Genomic DNA, 12,564 nt, shown 5'->3' on the forward strand with positions numbered 1-12,564 from the left:
ACTGGTTGATTCTACACTGTTTAAGCAGTTTTCAATTAATCACCAGGTCATTTGCTCAATGTGGCTTCTTCTTCCAAAATCACATATTATTATTCATTTTGAGGCCCTGGTAAGGACAATACAAAATTAAACCAATCACACAGAAAATGATGCAATCAAAAGACACGCAACAAAAATATCTGAGCCTGCTTGCTGCAGTCACAAAGTTCTATACTACACTATGTTTGCGTCATAAAGAAGACTAACTACACTTCAAAATAAGACATAACAAAGTGAATAAGTGAGCTAGCAACACATAATCATCATAATTATCAAGAATCATACAATCACTCTGTGACAGACAATCATCTTTGTCAGCTCAACTAGATTTAGATCATGTGGGAGAATGGTGAAACACTTCTGAAGGGCTCTGTGAGAGCATTGCCCCATAGCAGTAACTGAATGAGTAGATGTAAAATTCATTGTATGGAAACCCAGGGGGGAAAAAAAAAAAAGAGAAAGAGGAAAGCCAAGATAGTACTTTGAGAAGGCATTCATCTCTTTTCTATTCCCTGGGATTTGGAGACATGAGTTGCTTTGTCACATCGTCCATGATGAACCGACTTCTCTGGAATTTAGAACCAAAGCAAATAAATGTAAATATTTGTTAAGAGGTTGAAAAAGTAACCAATAAAATACACAATTACATAGTTGTAGCAGAATATTTCTCCCGCTACTTTGTATAAAGCTCGGTGATTGGGCTGTTTGAGAGGTAGGCGGAGTGAGGAAACCGGAGGTGAAGGAAGAGGAGGAGCTAGGAAGGTGAGGAGGACCGCAGGAGAGAAGCGAAGATGGCAGCAGATGTGCACATCTCTAGCAGTCTAAGATAGTTGTAATATCTAGGATATTGGGTAACACCTCTATTGTGTGGGCATCTTGTTAATTGAGCGTTATAAAATATATAAAGTCATTGGATACTCTTTAAGCTTTAGAGTATCATTTCTACCGTGTACCATGTGGATAGCGGGATGGTCTGGGTTTGGGCTGGCATTGTGGAGACAGTGTGGTAAATTGGCAGAGCCATCTCCCACGCTATGTCTCGTGGATGCCAGAGCCGGTGTTTCTTGCCCACCTGATCTGACGACCTGAGCCAAGCAGCTGTGGGAGTAAACCACTACTCGTGGCCTCAGGCCTTGCCTAGTCTGGAACATAATGACCCTGTAACAACAAGCCAGGTTGGGTACCATCGTTTTAAATTTTAACTATAACACATAGTTATAAATTGGGTCAATCTGGTAGCATGGAAAGATTTTTTTCTTTATACATATATCACCATCGAAACACGAGTGATATGCTAGAATTCAATGTTATTAGGACTGTGATGTCAATAGATAGTAAAGATATTTTGGCTCCATCGTATTATTATGTGTAACCATGGCCCATCTTTGAATAAAATGATTTTCATTAACATATATATATATATATATATATATATATATATATATATATATGTTATATATATTATATATAATTACTGCTGTATTATTTTACTCATATATTCACTAGTAAATATTTATTACTTATAAGAATTTTGGAAGTCATATGCTTACAAAGTTAAAAAAAATAACTACTGTGATTTGAATATGAAATGATTCCCTAGGCTTATGTATCTTAGCATGTGATTCCCAGGTGGTGACACTATATGGAATCTTCAGGGTATTGCATGCTCACTAGAGGAAGTATGTCATGGAGATGCCTGCACTTTTTCTCTCTGTGGTTCTTGAATGGGGAAGCAATATGATGAGTCTACTACTCCCCTGGTGATGCATTCCTCTCCCAATGTCTATGCTTCCCCATCACAGTGAACTCTTTGTTTCTGTAATTACAAGATGTTCACGTGTCTCCACCAGTCAAAGATAGTTGATATATCTAGGTTGGGTAGTGTGTCACACCTCTGATTGAGCATTACCAAACTTGTAAAGCCTTTGATTAACATTTTTAAAAAGTGTATAAATGCAAAAAGGAAAAGGGGGCATGGGATAGAGGTTTTCTAAGGTGGGGGATGGGGAAAGGAGATGGCATCTGAAGTGTAAATAAAATATCCAATAAAAAATGTGACAATAAAAAAAAAACAAGTTTTAAAATAAAGTTTCTCACTAGTGGTTTATGTCAAGGTATTTTTATCAAAACTATATAAAACAATCTTGTACATTTGTGTTCATATATATTCAGAATTACATTTTCTAGTTACACAAAATATACATGGATTGGTATCGTGAATGTACATAGAACAGAAATATGTTTAACTCAGGTGTGATAATGAACATTTCTAACCCTAGTGTGATGGTGGAGGTAGGGGCACGGACGACTAAAAAGGGAGATTATAAAAACTCACTGTCCAGGCAGCCTAGCCAATTAGTGAGCAACCAGTTCTATGAAAGGCCCTGTCTCAAAACGTGAGGTGGAGAATTATTCAGAAAGGCACTGAAAGAAGACACCTGGCCTCCAAAACATATGATCACTTGCATGTGAGACCACATACATACCTGTTCACAAACATGGAATTAACATGCATGTACACACACACACACACACACACACACACACACACATATGAAAAGTAATGAACAGTGAAAAAGAATATACTATCACTGGGGTATGTGGGAAGACAAGAAATGTCTCTTTTCATTTGAAGCAATTGTCTTTTCTTAAAACTGCAAACAAAACTCAATTTTAAATAATATTTTAAATTTTTCTAATTGAGTACTGCCTTTTATATGCTTAATTATCTTCTTTAAAATGTGGGGTTTCACTTAAGATAAATTTTTATCATTGTCACATTATAAGATGGTTGCTATCACATTTATATTTATAATTTTTATGAAAACTCATTATCTATGGAAAAGCATCTAAATTAAGTCAGAGAAATAAATTGTAGCACATTATCTATATCTTATAAAAGGCTTGTGCTCAATTTACAAAGTGTGTTAAAATTTAGATTCTCTATTTAAGTTAACACCTACTTCACAGATGAGAGGCATCACTTTGGGTTCAGATAATAACTTATATTATAATGAGCATATCAATATTTTTTCAGCTTAGTCAACTAATGTTTCTTCAATGGATTTATTTGAGCTCTGTTACAGGTATTAAAGTCATTTGTGGTCATTTTTGCGAAGTGGTTCCTAAAAGGTCATGGCAAGTTAAACAATTCAAAGTTATACATATGACAACCTAAGATAATCAAAGACAACTGAAAATGAACATGTTTGCTGTTTACAGCCATTAAGAGTCAAAATTAACAGACCCTTAATGTAATGATGTTGGTATCATTTTAGGAAACCTAGGAGGTAGCAAGAAATCACTCATGTATGACTCATGATCATTGTTCATGACAACGCACACATAGTTAGGCTGTTTGTAGCAGTCTCTTGCAGGAAGGTCATACTTTTGTTTTTGTACCTGTATTGTTCCTATGATCATCTGCATTCATTCAAATGTTTAATAATGAGCCATTTATTAAAAATCTCAACCAAGGATCGCTTTGGCCACTCACTACACCAAACTGTTATCTAGAAACAGCTATATGTATCTCCTGCAGCTGAAAGAACATATATTTTAGACCAAGGTCAATAAGAAACTGTTATATTAGCCTCAATTAGAATATTTTCTGATTGAAAGATATTTATTAGAAATTAGCTATTAAAATTAGGATGCTGTGACAACCTATGCTTGTTCAGGCTTAAATTTAATTATTTTAACTTCTAAAAGTGGAAAAGTCTTCAAAAGGTAAAAATAAGAATTAAATCTATGTAGTTATTTTATGAAATATTCAACATTCTAAAGATTGATGAATCTTTTTCTGTGCCTATTAATTCAATGAGAAATATCATTATACTATTGCTCTTCAATCTAAAATGCATCTCTTATTATTGAGATAAATAAAACACTTTTAAGTTGATTTTGCTATTAAGGAGACTAGTATGTATCAACCTCTCATAGTTCAATTAAATAACAAACACCAGTATATGGGGTGAAATCATGGACATATCTATCTTCCATACAAGTTTTCCATTCAAAGAAACACAGATATTACAAAGTGAATGCAATTCTTATTTTTTATAAAAAAAAATGTAGCATATCTTCTCCCTTTTTTCTTATTGAATTTCACATATATACATAGATGTACACTTTCATATATGTATATATATATGTATATATATATGTTTTAAGTTATGTTCCATCTATTTAAAGAACAATTCCTCTTTGACAAAATCACTGTTAAAAGATCCATGAACATTTAACTAAACAATATGAACACATGCACAGGCTACATGAAAAACTTTATGTGATTGATAACAGATAACTGTATTGGATTTTTGGAATAAATTGTTTGATTAAAAGACACAAAATGTATTATAGTCATTCACGGCTTGAGGCTTTATGCTGTATTCCATTTGGTTCCATGTGTAGTTCTCATGATTTATTGACAGCTGCTATAGATGGTTCTTTATTTTCAACTCATCCCAACCTTGGTCAAACAATGCAACCTCCAGCATTTTTTCAATATTTTCCTAATATCTCAGCTCATTTAATTCTATTGATCCACTGAAGAGTATAATGGCATTGAAACTGGAATTACTAGCACCTCCCTACCCCAGTGCTAAGAGCTTTCCTATTGAGTCTGTGGACCATCACACAGAATCATAAAAGTAGACAAAAAAGTAGAATGACCTTTACTAGCTACTATTGTACTGCAAGAATCCCGCAAACCTCAGAACATCATTTTCAATTTTATGGCACTGTTTTCTTAAATAATAAGAGAAGGGGGAAAAAAAGGAACAACTGACCCCTGTTCAGCATTTACTTAAGCAGAATTGGCATTAATAGAGTATTCTGTCAAAAATTCAAGCTCAAGAAAATGTATGGCTTTGTCCGCAGCAGTAGCTATCTTAGCAGATTGCACTGTCACCGCCTCACACAAAGCGCATTGCAACACCATTAGTGGACATAAATAATGCACAAGCTCTTAGGCAGTACTCAGCTAAGTGCATGGAAACCTTGGGCTCCTGTTGTCAGAAATTCAATGGATTAGTACCTAGATTTATTTTAAGTCTGTAAAGCACTTTGTTCTTGACAGCGTTCAAAGTAGAAAGAGTGCTATCCTGAATGTGCATCTTAATACTGTCATTCCTGTCTTGTAAGAGTAGATGATATATGGGCTGCAATATTTCGTTTTAATATTTAAAGTTTTCACTGTGCAGATGCAAAGAAATATATTAATAGCTATCTGCTGTTACTTTATTGATCTAGGAAAGAACAAAGGTAACCTGTAAAATTTCAAGTAAGGCTAGTAAAATGGAGACATTACAATTGCATTGTACTGAAATAAATACTGATGTGATAATCCTTATAAACATCATATCGAGAAAATTGGAAAAATCTGGCATCTATTTCCTTCCTTCTCGGTAAATATCGTATAGCAGAGTTCTTTTTAAAGGCAAATTCTAGCACAGTTTAATTTAATTCACTGCTTTCAAATCATGCTTGCTTTCCCAAAGCTAGGCAATTGTGTGAGCTAACCTTCCACTAGCAAGAACTATTCTGAAAGGTTAGTAAGAATCGCTGCCCTTCTACTTCGAGTTGTAAGCAGTTGCTGACTGTAGATGTGTCTGGAAGTTAAGTTCAAAAACTTTCAATGAATTTAAAGGATTAATATATTATTGAGTTCAATAAAAGCAAATTTCCTTTGTGTGGATCTAACACAAGAGTAGAGAGATTTTACATGTAGTTTATTTAATCTTTCTTCTCTATGAAGGCATAAAATCTTATTTTAAAATAATAATTTTTTATTAAAACTATCTGTTTCAATCCAAGTGGTAAATGTTCACGTACTGAGTTACAAAATTGTTATCAGGACGTAAGATGTTAAAAGAAAATAGATAACTAATGAATATGTTGATATATACTAGACACATTTATTATGGTGTATGGTACATGTATGTTAAGAAAACCTACTTAATCGTATATGACTTTTATTTTGTTGGTTTTTGTAAACCAGTTATTATGGGATTGTGGAGGCTCATTTTATTCTAGGAAATTCATTGTTGAATAAAAGAAATATGATTAGATATGTTTATTTCTGTTATTTCAGTACACAATCCATCAAATACACCTATGAGAGGATCATTATTTGTTCTCCAAACAGAATATACTGAAAGACCAGTTACCACTGTTTCAAGATCGAGATGTGAAATGAGCCACTGATTGATAAATAAAATAAATTTTTTTTTAAGAAATAGCTAAAATCTTCAGCCTTGTAAATTCTTAACTCCAGAAGCAGCCTACACAGCTAAAAGCTGTCAACAAACAATTTGCATATACTTACCAATAGGTGGCGCTTTCACCCTTCCTCACAGATTATTCTGAATCCTTGTGGAATTCGATATACTTATAAAAGAGCAAATATTTCGACTATTTCTAACTTTGATAGATATTTTCAAGTCGTTAAATTTCACATTATTGCTATCCATTTTGTTTTCCTTTGATGAATAATCCTTTTTGGACATTAGTGATTAGGTTTTTAGAAAGCCTGGAGTTCTTTTCCAAATAGAAACATTTTAAAAATTAACATTTGTTTTCTTGAACTATCTGGTTATTCTCCACTTACCCCATAACTTACAAAAGCTTATGGAATGCCTTGTTACGAAACTCCTAATATAGAGTAACTCTGCAAATTTCAGTATTTTGATAAATATAAATATAAATCCTTACATAAAAAAATTACCAAAAAAGTTCAAATGTAACCACATATAATCCACTGTCATATAGAGTATGAGTACCTTGTATAAATAGGAAAACCCAGTCAAATATACATGTCTAAAACATAACTATCTTTAGAATTTTGTGAGAGTTTATATTTAGACATACTGGATTGAACTGCTGTTCAATCAAGTCTGAGCTCTAGAGTTACTTAGAATTTTTCTAAGTGATAGATAATAGTCTTTTGCAACTTGAAATATGGGAGAATCTTTAAAATATTCTTCCAGAGTACATCTTTATAATTTTATACTAAAGTATCTGTCTATAAAATGATTCCCTCCAATAACGCATACAGTCAAGTATTAATATACACTGCCAAATTTCTAATGTCAATTAATGTACAATGGTACTATAGTCTCTATTTCTGATTACTTAAAATATTATTACTTTCTGGCAAGTGTATTACAATATCAGTGATGAAGATCATTATTTTCTGTTTAGATTGACAGTGTTGTGGTTAATAAAACATTCTATATTGATAAAATATAAATGGTTGAGTCAATTGACACTATATATTTTAATACTCAGTTAAACCATATGATTCCTAGTCCTGATTTTTTCCTCTGATTTAATATTTCTCAATAATCCTCACTATATTTTTTAATTTCATATTGTTCTGCTGTGTTAAATGAAAGTTTTTCATGTTACATATATATATCAGCATCAGAAAAGTGTAACATGCTACAAAGTTGCATCATTATAAACACTATGATCTTTCTTGAATTATGAAGCCACATGGTATATTTGTATGAACCGAATATGAAAATTTAATTATTTTGTCCAAAGTATACAACCTAATTCAAACTATAGTAATGAAAATAAAAACTAAGTTTGAAGATTAATTTATCTTCACAAAAGAAACCTAATCATACAAGTTACCAGTAATTCTTGTAATTGAAAATATTTTTAGTGATATCAGCCTCTTAGCATAATTCTGTTTGAAAATCTATGATAATTTTGAAAGTGGATTCCACCAATCCTCCCCCCCCCCCCCCGCCACCACACATAACTCAAACTGATAGTCTTGGTTTAATTTGCATGACTCTGCTTCATCACTTCTTTTTCCCACAAGACAGAAGTAGATAATAAGAAATTCTAAAGAAATTCCCTTTTTGTTTTCTTCTAAAAAAATTATAGAGTCTTCTAGAAAAATACATTCTTGAATAGGTCTTATATTTAACAGATTCTATTGATACATCATTACCTTTCATACATCTTAATAAATAGGACCTCTTAGACTTTGAAGGTCTTCTGTGGTAAGAACAAAGCACAGTATGTCGGAATGCAAAGCCTTGGGGTGTTTATTATACATAGGCTTACACCTTAAAGTGCATCACTTTTTGCAACCCTATGTTTTACATATATGGAGCCTGACATTAATAGATAACATTATAAGATGGATCTAGTACAAATTCCATCCACTCCAAATGTAAGAGGATCACTGTAATTCTGATAAATGTCAAGCATCAGTAGTCCTACGCTTAAACAGTCTTGAAGAGACAAAAACGGATATGATAGGCATAGCCCTCCATTATCAAGACAGCAATGATAAAGTACAACACTTAAGAGATTTTACTAACAGTTTAAGAGTTCTGGCACAGTACAGACTGCGTATAATGAGGCTTCTAAACGTTCAGCTCACACAACTTGCATTTGAAGAGATAAAATACTTTACAAACTCTATTTCATTAATCTTCACAATATCTCTGCGAAGAATTATGAACACCAATCAACAGATTACAGAGGGATGGCATTGAAATGTTGAATGAATTCCCAGTCCTCTCAGAGAGAGCCTTGGAGATTCCCTTTACAATGAAGTTATATCTTTAACACCAGCCTTCTAGACCAAATTAATGTGTTAAACTGCACAAAGAATCAATATGTTATACTTTGTTCAGTAGAAAAAAAAAACGTGAAACCTCTCTGAAAGGACAGATGAAAATCTCAATTTTGAAACTGATAATAGGTTAAAGCAATATTTTATTGCTATAAGAACATTCGAAAGTATGTGTTCTAAGAAAAGCATAACACGGTGACTCTTTTCAAAGCTTATTCTAGTGGCCACATTAATGCCAGATAAGAATTTTAATCTTGCAGTAAATTAGTCTAATCATATTATTAAATAACTATTCAAGCGATTTTAACAGCACGTGGTTTGCATTGTATTACATACAGCTCTTCAAAGGGCCCACAACATTATCACCATCAATAAATTGTTATTGACCACTTACTGTGATAGCTTGAGTTTCGAAAGATCACATTGCTTCCAATTTGTTAAGCTAATCTTTTATGGATTTATTTTCATGTTGACAAACCAACTTCTTGTTATGTCCAAAGGGCAAAACTTAGTCTCGGCATCCAAAAAAAATTTGATTCTTTTTAACAAATGAGTCTTTAAAAGTGTTTGATAACCTATTATTAAGTAATCAGTTTTTTAAAAACGTAAAAGATAGTTTGATAGCATATAGCTCTAGCAAGATGAGAAACTATGGCTATTAAGAACAATTGGGGTCATTACACAAAAATGCAAGTACCAAGTGCAGAACGCTTCCTTATCAGTCATTTGTCATTTAGGCACCAAAGATACCATTGCTCTCAGACATCCACCAGATCTAGTTGCAAGGTCCCACCTGCTCTATACACCATATATCTTGGATGCAAAATGAAAAGAAATCAAGCTGACAGTGTGCTACAGAATTTCTCTTTGCTAGTTGGACTTTAGGTGTATAAATGGTGTTGTATCATCTTTAGTGAAGTAGATGCTTCAATGGTAAAACCTAATTATAAACTCTACTATTTGTATTCCCAGCTTGACAGGCAAAATTTGTCCATGGGTATCATGATGCCATAACAATTATGGGGTAACCAACTACTATCTAATTAAAAGTACTTGTAAAGAAAGCCATCCACAATACAGTAAATACACAAGAGGAAAGAGACTATAGAATCTTATGAAAGTGGGCAAGGAGCTAAGAGCTCAACTGACTTCACACCAAACAACCTGTTAAACATCTACATTCACATTCACCGACAAAGACTAACTCCTTAAATATAGAAACGTCTTTTTGCAGTGAATGGAGGCAATATGCAACAACTCATGGTTACACAAATGCTAGGAATAAAGAAGAGTTAAGGTCTTAACCTTAGACAGAAGGTCTATGCTATCTCTTTAAAGGACAGACAATGTTGTGGGAAAGAGGATAGAAAAAAATGTACGAGACAGAACATAGGGAGGGCATTGTGAACTACCACTTTCTCGGCTATATACAGCTATGATAACTACAAACACAGCAAATGTGTATGCTACCACTGAATCCAGAGTTTCATCTTCCTATCAGCCAGGAATGGGGTGTCGGAGGGGGATTGGCTCAGAAGACCTCACAATATTCTGCTAATATGTTGACAGTGTTCAAATTATACTTGAAGGGGATGCAGAATATGGAGTTGCATACCCACTTGTGAGTTCAGAAGGCTCTGAGGGTAAGTTCAAACTCAGATGCACAATTCTGATTATATTTTGTGGGACACTAAACAAACACGATTAATGAATAAATGATAGATTAAGTATAATAATAAAGAAAAAACTTTATTGTATTTAAAATTAAGTAAAATGCTAAGATATAAAAGAAATATGAATTTTCAAACTACTCTCTACCAATGTGGATGCAATGAACGAGTAGGATTTATTCAAACATTTTAGCTTTTTATTTGTGCTTTGTGAATTTCACATTATGTTACACAAATGCCACTCATCTCCCCCACCCTTTTTACCTGTCCTCCATCCTTGCAACCTCCCACCACAACAAAGAAAAAAATTATTGTGGGGACAATACTGTATCACAGTGTTTATACCATTTTGTCTACACTTCTTTGCTTGCAAATGTTCATTGCAATAACTAATTGGTCTGAGACAAGGTCTCTAGGCTTCTGCTCTGTCAATAGTGGATGCTCAAGGGGACTTCTCTCAGATATTCTGTTGTTGTCCTGTGTCTTAGAGATCCTGTAGTTTTAAATCTATATATCTGTTCCCTTCATGTACTTCAACCATTCACCGACAAAGAAAGGGTAGATGTTGGGTTTTGCCAATTCAAAGCCCTGGATCTGGGCCTCAGAGGTATCTGAGCTGGTCAGTTATTGGTCCTGGTTCTCAAGCAACCTCCACAACTAGGGTCAGCTCTAAGCTCTACCCTGCTGCTCAGGCCAGGTGCAGGGCCCACTCTCCTCTTCTGAATACTATACCTGAGGAGGGATGAGGACCACTCTTCTGCTTTCATGACCTCATGGCCAGGTCTCCCACCTGCCACAGGTGGCAGGGGGAAGAGGGAGGAGGGTAAATCTCCCTCATCCACGCCACAGCATGGAGGCTCATGCTAGGGCCAGATCTCTCATGCTTGTGTCCTTCAGACCCACTCACCTGCAATGCATATAATATGTGAGACCTCTCTCCCAATTACAGTGTCTATGGCCAGAGGAAGCTCTTCTGCTCTTATGCCCCTAGTGCCAGCTCACCCACAATACCCAGGTGAGGGATGGAGCCAGTTATACTCAGCTCTCAGATGTCAACATGTCCTGGGTGGCAGCCCAGAAAGGGCCATCTTCCTGGCCTTTGGTTGTAACAGATGCCGGTAGTGCAGGGACATGAACCCAGATGTAGACCCAATGATACCATAGGGCAAGATTCCACCATGGTCCTGGGTGTAGCCAGCAGCTACTCACATCAAGCTGTTCCTCATTACCCTTGAGTCTCCAGTTCTGCATCTCTTCATTGTGCCCACATCCTTCTGTTTCTCTTTCTCTTCCATTTCTCCACCATTTACTTGTTCTTATAAGGGGTATCTGGCAATCTCTCAGCGACTGGGGTTGTCTCAGGTATTGTCTCATAGCAGATATGTTCTGCGCATGCACTATGGCCCTGGGCAGGGGTCATCTACTCCAAGGTCTGGTCCCTCAGGCCTTCGTGTCTCTGGACTGATGGTATCTCATGCTAGCTCCATGTCCAGGCCCCATGGCCCATTCTTGAGCTCAGTCCTCCCCTGGCCCACCGAAGTAGCCCCTTGAGGAGGTTGTCTGTCTTGGGTTCACTCCTACCAGGGGCCTGCAGTCCCAGGCAGGGTTCTTCTAGTCTCTAAATCCCCATCCTGGGAGCCCATCCAGGCCTGCCTGCTACCTGATTGGTGGTTGTCTCAGGATCACATTTTGTTTCAATACGTTTTAGGTTACTAATCACTTAGATGTTCATAGATCGGAATACTGAGTATAGACATAGCCTCTCTCCCTTCTGCAACCTATAGCTATACATGTGATCCAGCAGACATACCTGTAATGACTCTAAGTGTAGGGGATTTGTTCAATTTTACAACCCATGTAATTTGGCCAGTTCTGCACTCTTCTATTACTACACTCTATAGATCCCATAAAACTGTGTGGTTATCAGTCTACTAATTTCGTATGTTTAGAGAAGCCTAGCAGTCAGTACATCAAGCTCACTACCTTGTATAGTATCCCTGTGGACACAGTACGTCATCTCTCATCTTGACTCATGTGATAGCTTACTATTCTGTCAGTACCATTATTACTTCATCCAGTGTCTACATAGAAACCAAAGTGATTCATTGCTTGTCCTCTCCTTCCTCCTCCCTTTTCTATGTTTGCCCCCTACAACATTTACCATCTCTTCTGATTTTGTTACCCATTGTTACACCTGCATCTAAATAAATAAATAAATAAATAAATAAATAAATAAATAAAATAACAACCTGAATA

General features: G+C 35.3%; 1 non-coding gene across 1 annotated transcript; it reads right to left on the reverse strand.

Moving 5' to 3' along the window:
* Positions 1 to 12,008: 12,008 nt before the first annotated feature.
* Positions 12,009 to 12,140, reverse strand: LOC117701961 (small nucleolar RNA SNORA17). Its single transcript, XR_004605906.1, has one exon. It is a non-coding gene; the product is annotated as a small nucleolar RNA SNORA17 (small nucleolar RNA).
* Positions 12,141 to 12,564: the final 424 nt, after the last annotated feature.

Source organism: Arvicanthis niloticus, unplaced genomic scaffold (assembly GCF_011762505.2).
Source record: "Arvicanthis niloticus isolate mArvNil1 unplaced genomic scaffold, mArvNil1.pat.X pat_scaffold_361_arrow_ctg1, whole genome shotgun sequence".
Taxonomy (NCBI): domain Eukaryota; kingdom Metazoa; phylum Chordata; class Mammalia; order Rodentia; family Muridae; genus Arvicanthis; species Arvicanthis niloticus.